Source organism: Triturus cristatus, chromosome 9 (genome assembly GCF_964204655.1).
Source record: "Triturus cristatus chromosome 9, aTriCri1.1, whole genome shotgun sequence".
Classification (NCBI taxonomy): domain Eukaryota; kingdom Metazoa; phylum Chordata; class Amphibia; order Caudata; family Salamandridae; genus Triturus; species Triturus cristatus.
In genome coordinates, this window is record NC_140592.1 from 799,465,892 (window position 1) to 799,485,134 (window position 19,243).

Genomic DNA, 19,243 nt, shown 5'->3' on the forward strand with positions numbered 1-19,243 from the left:
GAATGCATTGATTAATTGTATCCTCTGTTAAATGAATAGGATTTGCATTTATGTATAGCACACTGCAAAAACAGCACTTAAAGGCACTACCAGTTTTGGCACATAAATAAAATGGAGCATTGGGAGATGAACTAATTTGCCCAGGATCACACAGTGCTGTGGTTATAACCATGGACACATGGTTCAACAGTTTTCAGTTGAGTACTGGGCAATATTCAACTTAATTTTCCAAAATATTGATACCTTTGTGTATTTCCAAGTTTGACCATGGATAAAATACAACAAGCTTGGCATCTGTAGATTTGATAGTTTTCTGGCAGCAGTGTTTTTTACAAAGACCCCCCCCTCCACTAATGTAATATCATGCAACCAAGTGTGCAATTTAACTCAGAACTAAGAAGGAGGTTGATCTATGTTTAGACTTTTTAAATTGATTGCATGGGAATGTTCAGGTAAAATGCATTTCATAATTAATTAGATTTTTTTTCTGTTTAACTATATATTTATTTTCAGATTTGGAGTAGTAGATGTGGTTTAAGCTTGATTAATGGCATGGTGTGTGTGGCTCATATACTCCCACTTGCTTTCACTTAATTTAATGACTAGATTATTCATCTACATTTCACACATAAAATACAAAGTATGCTTTAAACAACAACAGCTTGTTTCCCTTATTTTAAATCAGGATGGTCCTTGATAACACACCGTGCAGCTCTATAAACATATGCTTGATTTACCACATTGCTCTATGTAACAAGGATACTATTTTCCCCGTACTGGAAATTCCTTTTAACAATGTGTTCAGATGCATTAGTTCAGAAGAACTAAGCCAAGATTGTAAGTCCCAGAATGTACTGTCAGGGTAAAGGAAAGCCTACGACCGGACGTGTGGTGTCCTTGTGATACTGAGGGCCTGATTATAATATTGGACAGTGGGACCGCCGTCCGCTGTTGCGGCAGTCAGGAGACCGCCCATCACGCAGTCGGCGGTTCGACCACCCAATTCCAGTATGATCGTCGTGATGGTGGGCGGAAAGTGCTCTTTTACATTGCGGCTTGTGCTGTGGCCCAGGAAAAGGGCCACAGCACAAGCCACAGTGTAAAAGAACACTTTGTGCACATCCATGCACTGTGTGTCATGCACCATGTGGTGCATGGCACACGGCGCATGGATGTGTATGGAGACACTACATCTGCCCCCAGGGCCACTCAGCAGGGGCCCACGAGGGGTGGGGGCCCTATTTGGGGCCCCAAAAGTCCCTTACCGACAGTCTTTTCCTGGAAGTTGGACTGCCATGAAAAGGCTGTCGGCAAGGGACATCATAATCCCGACGGAGTTACCTGTCTCTGCACCGTCTCCTTTCGAGATCACAATTTAAACCGCTGCCCCGTTGATATCACTGATCCTGGCAGAGGCATCTGTCTGTCCCCCGACAGACAAGGGTCTGACCGCCATCATTGTAATGTAGCGATCGGACTGAAGGGCTGTCTGACGGTGGGACTGCCAGAGACGGCCTGTCGGTGGAGGTCCCACTGACATCATATTGAGGCCCTGAGTGTTGCAATGAAGCTCCTCAAGGGCACATCAGGAATGTGTGCCAGCTTTCTCTACCCCCTGACCACTTCCACAGTACAGAACTGACTGAAGATTGTTGTGTCATCTTTTCTGTAATATTCACAGCATGTGTGCTTATTTTGAACCCCTGCAATGTGAAGTGGAAATTCCTTCACATTCTTGGAGGGTGTACCCTGATGCAAATAAGGATGCACCATTGCCTGTGTGCCTGCCTTACATCATCTTTCTTTCCTTAATGTAACTTCCTAAGTGCTAAGGTATGCCCAGATGTGGATCCTGTGTGCACTGTGCTACAGGAATAAAGCTCAGTAAGAAGGACAGAATATGCGAAAGCCATTCTGAAGTGGCTTATGTTAGTATGTAACTGGGTCCCATCTGGCCTGGCATTTTGAGCTGAACTTTCCCATAGGAGGTGGACCAATGCTGACTTGCATATGACTGACCTTGGTGTAGAGTAATATAGTTGGCAAAAAATACATGGACTGGAATGAGTTGAAAGCTCACTTCTTTAAAGATCTTTACATTACAATGCATTAACTGTCCACAACATATTTTCCTTGCCTATTACTCATTGACTTTATGCTTGTCTTTGACTATATACAGCCCTCCTTTGGTTAGGTATGCATTATAGTATATCATATGCATACATGCATTATAGGTGGGTGAAACTCACAGAATTTCACTTTGTGGATTTCAGCGAAGTTACATTACAAACTCTGGTGAGATTCCGCAGACTTCCACCAATGGGCAAAAAAATGCACATTGCGCTGCTCGATTCAGCTCCAGTAATGCATTCCACGCAGAAAATTCAGAATGCAGTGTCAAGAGCACATGGGCATTCAAGTTTATTTTGCTGCCGCTTGAGTAGAGAATCTGGAGAAGTGCATCTCTGACCCCGACTGCACCTGCAATCTCCTGCGTTAGAAAATCTCAATGGAAGTCATTCTAGCTACTGGAAATCGCGCTAGGTGATGCCAAATCTCACTCGTGCTAGCAAGCTCACACATCTGGAGCCTCACAGGGGAAAGAATTCCACCATGCTGTGATTGGCGGATTTTGGCCGGATCTCCACGTTATAAGAGTAGCGCAGAGTTGCCAAATTCTGCTAATTCCTCATGCAGAATGAAATGTTCCACTCTGGCCTAACATACATATGAGGCTGGAGTAATTATCAGCGGCAGAGTTAATTCAAGAATTCCGTCTACAAATCACTCATGAGGACACCTTGTCAAAGCTGACGTTGGGTCCGCTAGATTTGCTGATCCCAATACACCATGTGATGAGAAGGGAAAATGCAAAGGCAAATACACAGACTCTAACACTATTATCCCAATGTGGTTCTGTTCTTGGCTAAGTATAGAAGCTGGTAGTACTGTAGTGCATGATATAGACAGTGAGAGCAATACACACACTTGAATTGTGATAGGCGGATTATAGGTGTGATCTAGAGTAGAGGAAAAAACTGTTCTCTTTATTCAGTCCTACTTCTCTAATAATCACCAACAATTAGCATTCTAGAATGTTTGCTTTGTTTTATGATGTCCCCTAGGGTTTTGAGTACCCACATCCAATAATAACCACAATCCTTCTCAGGGTAAACCACAATAATCACGACATCACGTAAGCTCAACCCCTGGTGGCTACGGCACAGAGCTGACAGGCTCTAGTTAGGGGCTAGGCGGCACATGCATCAAGCAATTTTGCGATAGCAAACAGTGTGAAACTCAAAAATCAGCCGTTTGCGATCTCAAAATAGCACTGAGCATTGCATCATTGAAAATCGCAGAATATGTTGAAAATTCGCTATGTTTGCGAATCCCAATTTTGCGAACATTAAATACCGATTCCGTATTTGCAAATTCACAATTAGGTAATCACAAACCTATGCGTCAAACATTCCCAAATTGCGATTATACTAGGATTCGCAATTTTTCACATGCAATATAGCACCAATTCAAATCAGGTGTTAACTAGGTGAAAACTATTTAAACAGCCCCAGAATGCCTCAGATTGTTTCACAATGGCCGCACTGTATGTCATGGCGAGGAGGATGAGGATACAAGCAGCAGCACAGAGAAGAAGGAGGGTACAGGAACACATTTTTAGATTGCGTATTACATTATTTGGCCAGACAGAGGAAGAGATATTGAGAAATATAGGTTGAATTCTTCCATGATCTATCATCTCATAGCTAAATTAGATCCATTACTGCAGCGTCAGACTCGCAGAACACATGCCATCCCCACCCATGTGCAGGTCCTATGTTCACTGCACCTCCTAGCCTCAGGTAGCTTCCAGGGGTTAATAGCTGCAGCAGGAGCGGTTTCCCAAAGTGCACTATTGCATTTATTTAATGCATTTCCGGACGCTATGTTGCTGATGATGCACCACCACATAAGATTTCCATCAACACCACAGGTATTGCAGGAAACAAAATTTGACTTTTACCAGATAGCCCACATTCCCCATTTAATTGGTTGTGTTGATGGGATGCATGTAGCTATATGTCCCCACTCAGTGAATGAGAACATTTACAGGAATAGAAAGTCATATCATTCACTGACTATACAAGTCATATGCAATGCAAAGAACACCATCACGGACATAGTGGCAAGATTCCCAGGTAGTATGCATGATTACTACGTCTTCAGATACAGTGGCATACATACACGTCTCCTTGGGGGTGAATTTGGCGAAGGATACCTGATTGGTAAGCACATGTAACTCTCTTATGCTGATTCTCTGGTCATTGTGAGACATAGGAGTGAGTAATCCATTGCCTTGTACCCCATAGGTGACACCGCATATGCTGTGCGCTCATTCATATTGACACCATACCTGATACACCAAGTGAACAGCGGTTCAATGCAGTGCACATATCAACGCGCAATGTGACTGAGAGAACCTTTGGCCTACTGAAAAGTCACTTCCACTGACTACATAAAACTGGCAGGGCATTGCAGTCCAGATCAGAAACTTGTTGTAAAATTGTTGCCACTTGTGCCATGTTGCACAACATTGCAACTGCTAGAGGCGTTCCCCTGGAACTCTCGGATAGTGAACCCGACGAAGACGAGGAGCCATTACAACCTCAAAAAGCAGCAAGCACATCAAGTGCAGCAGAAGGAAGACAGCAACGCGCAGAAATAACACAGAATTATTTTGAAGGTGGGTAATGATGAAACAAGACACTACATGGTTTCATTGCCATTTTGATGTATTTAAAGAAAAAGAGTTCAGGTTGTGGTAATGCACACATACCAAGCAGAATATGTGCAATGTGTAAGTCTGAACGCAACAGGATAACTTTGCCATGGCACTTGTACATCAGCCCAGATAAATTCGACTAATGGTTACCTCACCAAATGAAAATCCTGTGCTCAGGTCCACACTATTTTTGGTGGCCACGCGCTCCCATTGCCCGTTCAGGGTGCTCTGACACATCCCTGTTTCAGCACTCTGATGCTGAAGTATTCCTTGTGCTGCGCCTCCTGCATTCGGTCACTGGTGCCATGCTGCTACTGAGGCTGGAGGCATCCTCACTATCCCCTCCTGACACTATTGGCAGAAACAGAAGTAGTTTGCAATTGCTCCACAGCATTGGTGACCTGTATCAGTCCCCTGGCCACATCACTGCAGCAATGTGTCAATTCCACCTGCATGCCTACAGCACGTTGGGACAGTTGTGCTGTAGTGATGCTCAGGCGGTTGATGGCCCTAGTGTAGCCATCCAAGCGGCCAAGAAATTGATGGTGTCTTTTGCGGTGGGACACCTGGTCTTCTTGCATCACCTTACATAACTCCTTGAGTACTAGTGTCATGTCACAAAAATGTTGATTGGTTTCCCTCTGAACCTCCTGCACAGCTGCTGTGAGCTGTTTGATGCTGTCACTCATCTCTCCCATGTTCCTTGCAAGAGATGAAAGGTGTGCCTGCTTTGAACGCATGTGTTTGAATTTCAGGCGCTGTACCCTCAACATTGCCTTCTCCAGCCCACTAAAGGATGTTGACCTGTCACCTTCCTCAGCTCTCATTTGTGCACCTGCCCTGCGCCTCCTGATGTGGATTTTTCTATGTTGCACTTGGACACGTGGTCTTGATGTCGGTGTCTGCCCAGACTGTGCTGTTGGAGGGTGAGGTTGGCACTCCTCTTCCATTTCGAATGCAGGCAATGGTGCCACTGTGATCCTGATTTTGGGTGCAGGTGTTGTGCGTGATGGTGACACTGCAATGTCTTCTCCTGACGGGTGCATCTGTGATGTGAAACAGTGCAACTTCAGTTTGCAAAATTGGACAAGTAATTAATCTTGCACTTAGTATTGTTATATAAAGTTATTTCTCAACACACTGTGTGTAGAGATTACACTTGCTTGTCACAATTGATTGCACCTATGCTGGTTTCCTACCATTTGCCTTTCCAATTGGAGTTGCTGACTGCTATTCCCATAATGCATTTGTGTGTTACAAGTAAAATATGTTCTGGAGTACTATTCGCTACACTAACCCGGATCTTACTTATGGAATATGTTTTGTAATTCTAGCATTGATTGGTCATTTGCATGCATCTTACCTTGGGAAGTACTGGGCGGTGCAGAGGAATCGATCGACATCACTCCAACAACAGCCTCAGGCTGAAGGGTGGACTCCACCAGGTCCTCTAAGGCTGTGGGGGCAGTTTGTGTGGATGGTCCTCCTCCAGTTTTTTTAGCATCAGCTAGCCTAGCAGCAACCCTTTCCTTGGCCCAGCTCCGTAGGTCATACCACCGCTTGCGCAGATCTGGAATGGAGCGCTGTGTGACCCCCTCTGGGCGGATTTTTTATTGTATTCCCAGCCATAATTTTTTTTTTCTGACTCTAGGACCTGCAGTGACTGTTTGTCAAAATGTTTTTCATGGCTCTTCACAACTTCCTCTATGAGGATTTCCAGCTCTTTTCACTGTACTTCAGCTTTCTTTTGCGCTCCTTCTGGGGGGTTTCTGATGCCATGCTGGATAATTGCACAGGTTCAGCTGTCCTAACTGGCTTCCTAGTGCTGTTCTCCTGCAGTCTGCGTCCTCCTCCTCACTCTCAGTACACAGGTAACAGCATGGGATGGCTCACTTCCCGAATGTGACATCATCATGCTGCATCGAATTCTCGGATTCGCTATCAGCGATTCTCTAATAGCGTATTCACAAAAAATGCGATTCACATTTATGAAATCGCTAACAGCGATTGCAAAATATACCGATTCGCAAAAAAAAATTCGATTTTTTTAATACATTGACATTTGTGATTACCAAATTGCGATTCGGTAATAATCGCTATTTGGGAATCGCAAAATTAAGTTTTGATGCATATGCCCCAATGTCTTTTCATGTAGTACCCAAACAGTGATAAAGTCAAAACACAATACAAGAAAAGTCCCAATCTAATTTAGCAATAGAGTACATTTCAATAAATAAAATGTCACCAAAATGACAAAAAATCCAAAAAAAGGGAACCAGAAACATGAATTCTTAAAATTCCTTGTAGAAATAGTGGCAACAAGCACAAAGTGAAAATGATAGTTAATGGTCACAGTCGAACAAGATATAGCCGTAATTTGAATCTGACCATGATGGAATGTGAGTCAGATACACTATCCAGGTTCATCCTGGTCAAAAATGTTACCTTCTGACGTTAGTCCTTTAAGTGCCAATCCACCACAAGAGTTCACTTCTAAATCCCCAGAAGAAGTCTGGGGAGGCACTTAGACACCCATTGGTTAGCAGGCAGAGGCCAACAGGAGGGTCCACTCTATGTCCAGTTTCCACTCATCAGCTGGGCAGGTGCAGGAAATGACCTCTTTTACCCTAAGTCCCTGTAGTTTTAATAGGACGTCATCCTTATGAGCCTTGGGATACACTTAATTGTCCTAGGAACAAGAGGGAGTGCAAGTCCAGTCTTCTAGGTCTCGAACTCCGGGTTCCATCCTCTTATGATATTTGCCAGGTCCAGGAATGCCTGGAGATTCCACATTTATGCCTGGCACAAGCTTGTATGTGTGAATGATCCCTGGGGATACCCTAACTAAATGGGTAAGGTTCCCGAGGCTAACCCTACCAACCTTTGGGCATTTTCAAGATGGCTGAAGTCTTCAGCCACAGTAAACTTGGGCTTGAAGGATTGGAGGTGAGTGTGGAAGTGTACTATGGTAATCCTAGTGTCCTTCCTCATCAAGGCATCGAGAAATCATAAAACATTTTACTCGACCTGTAGGTAAAGTGACTTGAATATTCTACTTGGCTTAACTGTAATGCATTTGACCCATAAATTGGTCTCAAATTGTGTGATCCAAGGGAAACATTTTATTTCACTGAATTACCTTTTTCTTCTATGCTCACATATGAGAGCACATTCAAATATGTGAATTCAGAATGTTTGCTTTGCAAAAACTATTTTGTTTGATTTAATTGATTACATTTTTTCTCGATGTGTAATAAAAATCTAGCCCACATAAGGGTACACATGACCCCTGATTTGACTCTTAGTTGACAATTAGCATTGTCATCAGGGCAGGGCAGGAATGTTTCTCAGCTCATGTTTAAAAATGTTCACTTTTAATAAATATATTACTAAAGCTTGATGTGGTACCGCACTGTCTTTTACAGATAGAACATTTCCATTAAAATGGCCCCAAACTTTCCAACTAACATACAGTTTTACCTATAAAACTATAAAAATTAGATAGGGTATCCTCTTTTCCTTATCTCAACTTGGAATTTGATGATGCTTGTACATGGTCTGCATGTTTTAGAAGCAGATTAACCCGATTCTCTCGTGCGGTTGGCACCCTTTTCTCTCTTGTTGCCTGTATTGGTAGAAAGCCAGTGGTCCCATTATTAGAAAGCTATAAAAGGACATTCCTCCCAACGTTGACGAATGGGGTTACAGAGATGTCGCTGTCACCCAAGTTGAGGAAATAGATTTTGTCTTCGCCTGTAGGGAGTTTCTCCCTCAACACCCCACTTCCCCTTACATCAAGAATTAGGTTTTGAGTATGTTCAGGACCTTATTGACGCTGCTCCCGTAACCATTTGACGTTCCATTTGGTCAAACAAGGAAGCTGAGCTCAACCGTGCAGTTGTTGTAGATTGTTCCTCTTGTGACCATGGATTGAACATTCCATGGCTACAGTATATAAGAGATACCACCTCAGCTCTGGGTTGTGCACACCTGTTTGAGAACCCAGATATTATCAGCAAGAAAGACAAAAGCTGGGCCCAGGAATGCTTCCATGTTGGTCGAAGTACGCACTCTATGTGGAAAAGCTTTCGCCACACTAAAATTGCTCAGACGACTGTTTCCCTGGATCCCCTCTAACTGCAGACAATCAGTAACCCAGGCTCTGCTATTGAGCAGACTGGACTACGGCAATGCCCTTTACGTTGGCATGGCCGACTATCTCTTTGCTAGACTCCAGGTAGCCCAGACCGCTGCCGCTAAACTAATCTATAACAAAAAAAAATACAGTTCAGCATCTCATTGACTAAAATAACTACACTGGCTACCTGTATGCCAGAGAGGTAGTTTCAAGCTCCTGTGCTTTGCGCACAAAACCTTGCATAAAAAAGGACCACACATCTTGCGAGATAAGCTACAATTTCATGTCCCTCCACAAAATTTGAGATCATGTCATCTGGCCCTTGCGTCAGTCAAACGCACATCAAAGGTTAGGATGGGTGATCGATCTTTCTCTAAAGCAGCTGCGGTCCTCTGGAACAATCTACCACTAGATCTTCGCCTGACAAACGACCATGCTGTTCAGGAAAAACTGAAAACCACCTTGTTTCCCAGATACTGAGCCTATTAAGACCAAACTGAATTGCTCTAAATTTCGTCCTAGCGCCGTGATGTCCTTCGTGATGATTGACGCACTCTACAAATACATTAAAATACAAATACAAATAAGAGATTATTGTTGGTTCAGATGACAGCCGGGATTGTCCCATACCTATTACTTGTGCAGAATGTGTAAGAATGTAATTTACTGGCTCGTTTTAGGTTAGGAACAATATGTTGGCTATTGTGTTTTCCTCTAGGGCAATACTCCCCAGACAATATTTGTATTTTCCCGTGTGATGAGCAATCAAACCAGACTTTATTGCACTTCGTTTTCTTTTGCAATTTTTATCTTCCTTGTACGTGGAAATTTCTATTGCCTCTGCTGCGCAGGTATAAATGTACTAAGTGTAAAGCTGCTTTGCTCTTTCTATAGCAAGTAAATGATCAAGACACCTGTTATTTGGTTGGCCATTTCTTGAGGGGCATCCTACGTGTGAGAAAGGCAACATTATTTCGAATAATGATCGCTCAATTCTAATAACACTTTATGACCTGGCCTTTGTCATCTTTTGTTTTAACTTTATCATGTACTATAATTTATTTTATTTCTACTGATGTATTTTAAAATATTTCATATTTGACTGTTTTTATATTAATTGTTTGTGTCTTAAATTGTGCACGTCTTTTATGATCATCTGTGAAAGGATCGAATAGAGATTACTTGAACTTAAACCTATAAAAATATATAGCGTACAAACAATAGTGTGTTGAAATCGGATTTCAGCAAATATTTATTATTTACACATTACCAAGTAAAGTGTTTTGATTTGTTTTGATCCTAGTAAAATCTTTGTTTCTATCAACACTTCAAAATGTTAAAAAGTGTTTCCCAACTACTGAAACATTATCAAATATTTGCACAGGTAATTTACAAGCTATTTAAATGTTGTGTGTTAGAAAACAATATCATACTACAGTATTTCATTTCATGCAGCCTGTACCCCAGCAAATTGTCAGACAGTTCACTTTACTTTTCTTTCTCTAACTGCAAAGTTATAGGATTTTGCAAACACCAATCTCCAAGATACAAAAAGCAGGAATTTGTAAGAAGACATAAACTAACGTTTTACCTCTGTGTTTCAGTACAGAAAGTGTGTGAAGATAAAAACAAGATTTCAAGGCATCTGTATTGCTCATTCACTTTCAGAACACCTGTTCTTTGTCAGGAGCCTTCTCACCAGGCCAGGAGGCCCCAAACATAGCTCACGCTGATCAACTCTGACTCGCCATAGCAAGTGGCTGAGAAGTTTTTTCAAGGCCTGACATCTAATAAGAAAATCCATATAAGAGTGTGAGTGGAAAACATCACCATGGTGTCTTCATCAGGACTGTCAACCAAGAATGTGTATATCCTGTGTAGTAAAAATAATGAAATTGTGGTTAAAACTCATGGTTACAAATCAATGGGTTGGCAAAATAAATCAAAAGTGAGAAGTGTGACATTATCTCACATGTCTGAGACATTTCTCAGAAAAGTAAAAGTGGGACAGGTGAGTCTTGCACTCATCCAATGAAGTCAATCAAACCTGCATGAAAAAGATGTATATGTGGACTGGAAGATACTAGCCTTTGAGCAGGTGATTCTGAGGGATGTACTCCAACTCTTTGATACTAAGAAGTATATTAAACATAACATTACCAGGAGGACAGATTTAGCTTAGAACCACTTAAAAGAAATAACAATATAGTCATTAAGCCTGCAGACAAAGGTGGTTTCATCGTGATTCAGGAAGGAGAGAATTATGACGTTGAGATCATGGCAGAGCCGCGGGTGACCGACAACTATAAGAAGATTCAAGGGTATCATACCAAATAAGTGGTTAAGCTTATACACCTGCTTACCACCCGTGGACTCAAAGAGGGTCATCGCAGTGATTTGGAATTTGGGTATTTGATCAAGAAAGAACCTCGCATTCAAACCATTTATGCGCTTCTGAAGGTGCATAAAACAAAGAAAAAACACTATTTAGACCAATAGTTTCTGGTTGTGGTTCTGTTTTAGAACCTTTATGTCGCTATGTGGACCTGCTTCTACAACCTTCTGTTCCCAAAACACGATCCTTTATTCGTGATACTATGGAAGTCACCAACCATGTTGAGAATCTTTCTTTTGACAGAAACAAACAACGACTAGTTATTATGGATGTAACCATACAAATACACAAAGCTGTGTAAAATGCAAATCGCATGTCTATTTAGGGTCCTTTAGGACTTTGGGACGCTGCTAAAAATCTCTGTTTACGTGTTATTCATGTGTAACATTGTTTTTGTTAGAGTCACATTTCCATGTCACTAAAATCGTTTGTATCTGTAATGGTATGTATTGTACAATGTGTGTTAGTCCTGTTTTATATTAATATTGATATGTCTTTAATCACATATGATATATGAAGTTTAATATATCGTACACCATTTTTCTAACTGAATTAAGTCTTTGTCATTTTTGAGTTATTGTTGATATCTACAGTCAGTGTGTGTGTATCATTAATTGTTGACCCGACCTTTTGAGAGGACAAAGCGATTCCCTTGAAATCATTTCTTTCCCCGTGGCATATGAAAAACCTCAGCAGACCCATCAAGCAGGTCTTGACACTCCATCAGGACCTGACACTGTGATGTTAAAGAGCGACTCTCTTGTGATGGAAGCCAGTCCTGCTGGGAAAATATTGAGAGGGTGCAGGCCTGAGAGTTATCTACATCTGCTTGTGGCAGCACAGGCCTCTTTAAAGTTAATCAAGTCCTTGGGCCTAGTCACAGGCCATCCTGTCAAGAGCCCAACAACACCTCACCCACACACACTGAAATACTAATTGCTGGCTGGCAGATGGTAGAACAAAATGCAGATTTAGCTTCCAGAGACTTCAGGCAGGGACAAAGGTAACTGTTTAAAAGTCATCTTTTGAAAAATAGTTGTTATGAATCCAAATTCACAAGTGAATTGGGCTTGTAAAAAATATCTTGAAAAGTCCAAAAATCGAATTTGTAGCTGTTTTCTAAGCAGAGATAACAATATGAAATTGAATATCATAGCCCAATGCTTTCCTACGGAACAGCTAACCCTGCTACAGTGAAATAGCTTTGATGGCTTTTAGCTTTAAAGGCTTTTTGACTGTAAGGAAATGTCTGACATTGAACCTTTACATGTCCCATGATTAAATGCAATGCACCCTGCATTATGGGCATTTAAGGCCTACTTGGGAATGACTAATTAATATTTGAAAGGCGGGTTTAGCCCTGTCAAAAGGGTTGAGAGGTTGAATTTGCAGTTTAAACTTACATAACCAGGCTACTGGTGGCAGGCCTGCAGTCATAGTCACATTGCCATTACTCCATAATGAGAGCTGCAGTCCACTTGTGATATTTAATTTACAGGTCCTGGATATACCTAATGCTATGTACTAGGGACTGTTTGATAAGCTAAATATGCCAATTAAGGGCATATAGTTGCGTCAAGTTGAAGGGAAAAAGGGGGAGCACAGGCACTCACTTTACCACTGGGTAGCAGGGATAAAGTGCTCAGAGTTCCACAGACTGCAAAAACAGTCATGGCAAAAATCTGGGGAGGTACCAAGCAAAATTGAATAGGGGTATTTATTGAGATGATCTGAATTGGACTGAAAATGACCTAGGCAAACTACAAAAATAAAACGGAATGATCTGCAAGTGCAAAACACAGGGGAATTCAAACCAAAACTGGGAAAACCTCCATGCTATGGAATAAGTATTTACCCTAAATGGAAAAATGTTTAGTAGCAAATCTATAGCTCGAAAACCAAATCTCTTTCCAGTAATGAACATCATTTGTTAATAACATGTTGAGCTCCCTCCATTGCCAGTAATCCACACAAATTTAGGGCAATAAACAAGTTATGCCTTTAAGGCCGTAATTACAAGTGGTCCGAAAAAATCCCTGTTATATCCCCCACACTTTGGATTTACTGTTACCTGGGGTTCCAGTTATTTGGAGGGGGAAATAACAAGGATTATAAATTCTCAGGGAATAATATGGGCGTAAATCTCTTGCTGGAATAACAAAGGACTCTTAGCAGGAATTATGGTGATTAACATGCAGACATTGGATTTACCACGCAGATTTCTGCAGGTTTTCCCCAGTCTCTGACCCATGTAGCAGATAAGATCTCTGGGTGCAATACCACTGAGCAGCTGTTTTCCCTCTAGACTCATAGGGGCAGATTTACAAGAAACTGACGCATCCCTATAGATGCGTCAGTTTCCCTGCGCCTGCGTTAAAAACCCTTGCACCACCATATATGCGCCGTATTTAGAATACGGCGCACCATGGCGCAAAGATTGACAGATGCGTCAGAAATTCTGACGCATCTCTTGGCGGAAAAGTAACGCATTGCTGGAGTTGTGACGCAAACTCGACACAACTCCAGCAATGCATGCTGCGACCTATTTTTTTTTTTTTTTACAAGAATTTTATATAGCATGAACTTGACCCGAATCCAATCAGGTATCAGAGCGCTTTACATAGCACCAGTTACATTACATGAGGACACACATTCATTTTTTTTAATTTTTTGTTAGGCACGAGGAGATTAAGTGATTTGCCCAGAATCACAGGTTTAGCGTTGTTACTGAGACTCGAACCCAGTTCCCCCAGGTCCGAGGTCGAGAGCCCTAACCGTTTGGCCAATTCCTCTCCCCTCTCCTCTTATTCCCATTACACTGCGTCACTCCTTATGCCTGCTTCACGCAGGTGTAAGGTTTTGACGTAGTGGCATCCTAAAAGTGTCGCAGATTTCACTGCGTCACTTTTACGTGGCTTTCCTGCGTGGGAACACCTACCCTGCATACATTATACCTGACGCAGGTATAATGTCCCGCAGGGCTTTACAACGTGACGCATCTCCCTAGGTGCGTCTTGTTGTAAATTTACCGCATTTTTACTCTGCCGCTGCATCACTAAAGTGACTCAACGGCAGCGCAAAAGTGACGCAAGGGGCTTGTAAATCTGCCCCAAAATTCTGATGGCCGGTAACTCCTTTTTTCCCCCTTGATATCTTGTCACGCTAACAAGTATTTTACTATTCATGGTAATGGTATAGGGACCCCTTAGATTAAATGCAAATTATGCAATTTGGAGAAATGTTTAACTCTCACTTGGAATTGGAACAAAAATTGTCATAATAAATACTTGTTTATTGATAAATCATACATGCATGCCTTAATGAATGAAAGCATCGTTACACACAAAGCATTGTGCTGAAATAGCAAACAAGTTACATTTTCCTTTGCACCAGGGTGTAGCTACCATTAGTGCTGCAGGTGCAGTGCACTGGGGCCCAGAGCCCTGAGGGATCCACTGAAACCTGATCATTCATAACTCCAACAGCAGTCAAAGGGGCGTTTTTTCTTGCTTGCACCAGGGCCCATGGCATCCTTGCTACAGTATTGCTGTATACCGTGTAAAACATTGATGCTGCAGTAATCTGTTAAGTATTTTAATGTAGTAACATATACATTTCAATGATATGTCACAGCAAATGCTTTATTTTTTTTATAATTTTATGTAAATCTATGCATGGCTTTTTCCCGTGACATTTACCTATTGTTTTACTCCAAGCATTAAAAGTAAATGTTTGCTGTTAGTCACAGTGTTGTGTCCTATATAAGACGTCTCTTTCAACATTATTGCATTCCATCCCTGGAAAAAAGCACCCCTGGGGTTAGCTGACAGGGTCTGTCGCGCACAGGGTGACCTTAATAAAGCCTGTAGTTGGCATGTGATATTAAACGCAGAAATTATTACCACTTACACAACTGCCTTTTTTAATAACTTCGGAGAATCGTACATCTTTTCCTGTGTGCTTTCTTATTTGCATTTTTTCTAGTTTTGTATGGCTTGCATTTTTTGGGTGACTTAAAAGCACTTCTAAATGTAATGAGTGCGACTTGAGAGCAGCCTGAAAAATGTGTTGTTTTTTGCAAATGTATTTGAAAATTGTACAGTAAAATGTACTATAGCGCCCATGTTGTGCTAAATTTACTTCTAGAAATGGCCTCCATGCCCCCCAGAGCAAATCATCTCACTTGCTTGGCTTGCTCACATAATCAGAACAATCAGTGACAAATCTACAAACTATGCATTTCAAAGGCAATCAACCAGTGTTTAAATTGTGCGTGCTGGTGGTTTGTCCATTACAACCATCTGCACGTATTTTATAGTCCCACGACTGGCAAATAATTTGTAGGTTTTTTCTTTTAGGGAACAAATGTTATTAGAACATTGGAATGTTGGGAGCTCCAATGAAAACAATGGAGTTGCTCTGAGCTTATAATGGCAGGTATAAACCCCGAGCTCCAACATTCCAATGTTTCTTTTTTCACAGCTGTGGCTGTGAACAAAGACTTCGGGAGCCTGAGGGGATCACCTTGCGCTCCCTGAAGCCCTTGTTTTATTTGTTGGAACATTCTGCCCTCTAGTGTCAGAATGATCTAATAGCCTTATAGCCCTTTGTAGCTGGGCTATACCAGCTATTAAAGTCCCGCTTCCTTGTTAAAGGCCCAAGCCGAAGGCGAGGGCCTTTAACACTGGAGCGGGCCTTTATTAGCCGGTATAGCCTGCTATGGCGTACTATAAGGCTATATTGGTTGTTGCCAATATCGTGCTCGAAGAGCCTTATTATACATAAACATACTAGGATACAGCATAGGCATACGTGTACTACATATCATTTTATAACATAACAATAAACATGCAGCGATAGAAGGAAAGGGAACAAACGCAGTCTCGCTGAGTGTTGACCATGTCCCTGTGCCTCTACCCTATTGATCAGTCCCCATCATTCTTGTTACCAGTGAGCATAATCAAAATATTAGCCGTGGGGCAGTACCTCCGAATCAGACAATGTGGTGTGTAGTGCAGATTGGACCAAGACAATACCTCTATAATCAGCCCAGCGCTGCCATATGCATGTATGTTTCTAGGGGCACCCCTAGCCCTAAACACAGGCTCCTCCAGCCCAATGTAGAAGTCCAATCCTCTCTTCCAGACTCCCAACAAGGGAGTGGATTCTGCATTCCTAAAGCATGCAATGTCCCGTTTAGCCAAGGTCAACCCCAGAAACAACAGGTGATGCTTGTACCTATTACCCCCGATGTCTTCAGAGATATGCAGTAATGCGAGCCATGGTGTACTATGCAGGGACCACCCCAGCACCTCAGTCAGGCACCAGAAGACTCCCTTCCAGAACCTGTCCAATATCGGACACTTCCAAACCATGTGTACGAATGTGGTTTCCTCTGCGCCACAGCGCAGGCATGTCGGGATGCTATGAGACCTGCTTTCCATAGCCTCAGACGTGTGTAATATGTTCTGTGTAAGTATTTTAACTGACGCAAGTACGAAGAGACTGCGGCCCCCCTGGTGGAATCTAAAGCCTTCCTCCAATCGTCACTGTCAATAGGACCTATGTCGGCCTGCCAGGTCTCTCTCAGATTTTCCAATGTGGGGGCGCTATGTGTGACTAGGGTCTGATATATTTTGGAAATGTTGTGGTCCTCAAGGTCACCCATGAGGAGTTTCCCTTCCAATGGGCTAAACTCGGGGAGGGTCCTAAGGTTTCTAAGATGCGGCGCTAGGGCATGACGAAATTGAAGGTATTTATAAAATTGTGTATGCGGCATGGAAAATTCTTCTAGTGATTCTGAAAAGGATTTGAGAATAAGTCCATGGAGGCTGTCGCCCAGAGAAGAGATCCCAATCCGGTCCCACCCTTGAAAGCCCTGTAGGTGTTGTAGGTGTGGAAGGAGTCGGTTGCACCATAATGGGGCTTCACGCATGAGACGGTTCGGCCACCCTATGAGGCGAAGGGACTGCCGCCATACTGTCAGCACCCTTTTGGTAGCCGGGGGAAGAGCCTGAGTGTTTGGACGTGTGTATATGTATTTGTAGAGCCAAGGGTCTCCTAACAACCATCTCTCCATGGTGTACGCAGGTTCATCTCATGAGCTATACCACCAGTCATTTTGCTCTTGCAAATGAGAGGCTGCATAGTACGCCTGTATGTCGGCGGCCACAATGCCCTCACAGTAGGTGGAGAGAAAGCAGGTGCAAAGCACCAATCTAACCGCCCGCCCCCCACAAAAATCCTCTCAGCATGGAGTTAATCTGCCTAAATCATGTCTGCCGAATGGGGTATGGGTGGTTTTGTAGCTTATAAAGGAGCTGCGGTAGAGAAATCATCTTATAAATAAAATAATTTGCAGTTTTGAAACCAGGGTTGTAGAAGGCCAGACAGGTCTTTTGTGTGGATGTGTCATATCAAAGTGCCCTCCTCCAAATGTTCCAAGAGAGAAACTCTCCCAGGTCCATGGTGTCCCAAGATACATGACGCGTGTCCACTGACACACTGACCTACTGACTACTAGCTGTTTTGTTCCTAATTGACTAAAACTGTGTGGTGGGCTGTGCACTTAAGTGCAGACTTTAATTTCAACGTTACTTCTTGTCATGTTGCCGCCTGTGACCTCCCCGGAATCAGCATTGAGAGCATCTGGGTGCTCACCATGTGCCGTAGTGCTGGAATTGGCACCTAGCACTAAAAAGGTGGTCTCCAGGTGGGCAGTCTGTGAGCCGATGCTCAGGCCTCATACATGTACAGTGGGCAGGGCAACAGTACTGCATCACTAATCAAGAGTGCACACTGACAGTGATTGCCCATGTGCCAGCACATAGGTGTATCATGGAACACTGATACCAGGGCACTTTGAACACAACCCATCAAAATTGAAGGGGCATATTTACAAACCCTCAGCGCCATCGGAGTGTCACTTTTTATAATGCGCAGGTGGTGCAACACCATTTCCCATATTTACAAGGTGGCACTAAGCCACTTTGCAATGCTTAACACCACCTTGTAACTATGCCCCTTTCCGCCGCAGCCCTCTTCGGCAAAGGGGTGAGCAATGGGTGTTGCTGTGGGCATTCCACCACAACACCCATTTCTTTTTGACACTGCCCAAAATTACAAGGCTGAGGCAGCGCCAAAAACAAATGCCATGGAATACCAGGAGTTAGAATGGCACAACGAGGATACATTATTAATTTATCCTTGTTTTTTGCTCTTTCCAGGTGTGCTGCATTCTGCAGCACATATAGATGGTGCAAATCGCCAGTATTGTTGTTTATGTGCAGGAAGGCATCCATTCCTGCACATAAACAATCATCCCTGCAGCACAGGCACCCTTGCAACATAGCAGGGTGCCTGGGCTGGCGCTAAGCAGCTCTTTTTGTGGCAGCGCTAGGGGAAACACAGGGTTGCCCTGTATTCCTGTGAATACAGCGCATCCATACTTTTTTGAAAATGTCAGAGTGCAGCGCTGCCAAAATGTGGCTCAGCCCGGCACTCTGACTTTTTCTTGTGACTATGCCCCTGTGTGCCTGGGCCAATTTATCTCTTATTATCGTCTGCCTGCTTGCCATCACATCAGGTAGGGATTTATACACTGTAAGTGTGACTCAATGAAGAGAAATCCGGAGTTTTAATGATTTCCGAATATTATGCACATGTCACTCGTCCGATAACGAACTGCGGACTTTGTTGCCCTTCGATACAGACAAGCCTCTCATACCCGTCGTCTCACCCTTTGTACAGGAAGGGCAGGAGCTCTTTAAGAACAACTCTCAAGCGGAACCCCAGGGGGTGTGGCCCACGACATCATCCGAAAGCGGCCTATCAGAGGAGCAGGTGGCAAAAACAAGAGAGCCGACCTTCTCTCACCAGGCGGAAGCGTAATTCCCAGGAGCAGGAGGAGAGTTCGTGGCAAGGACAG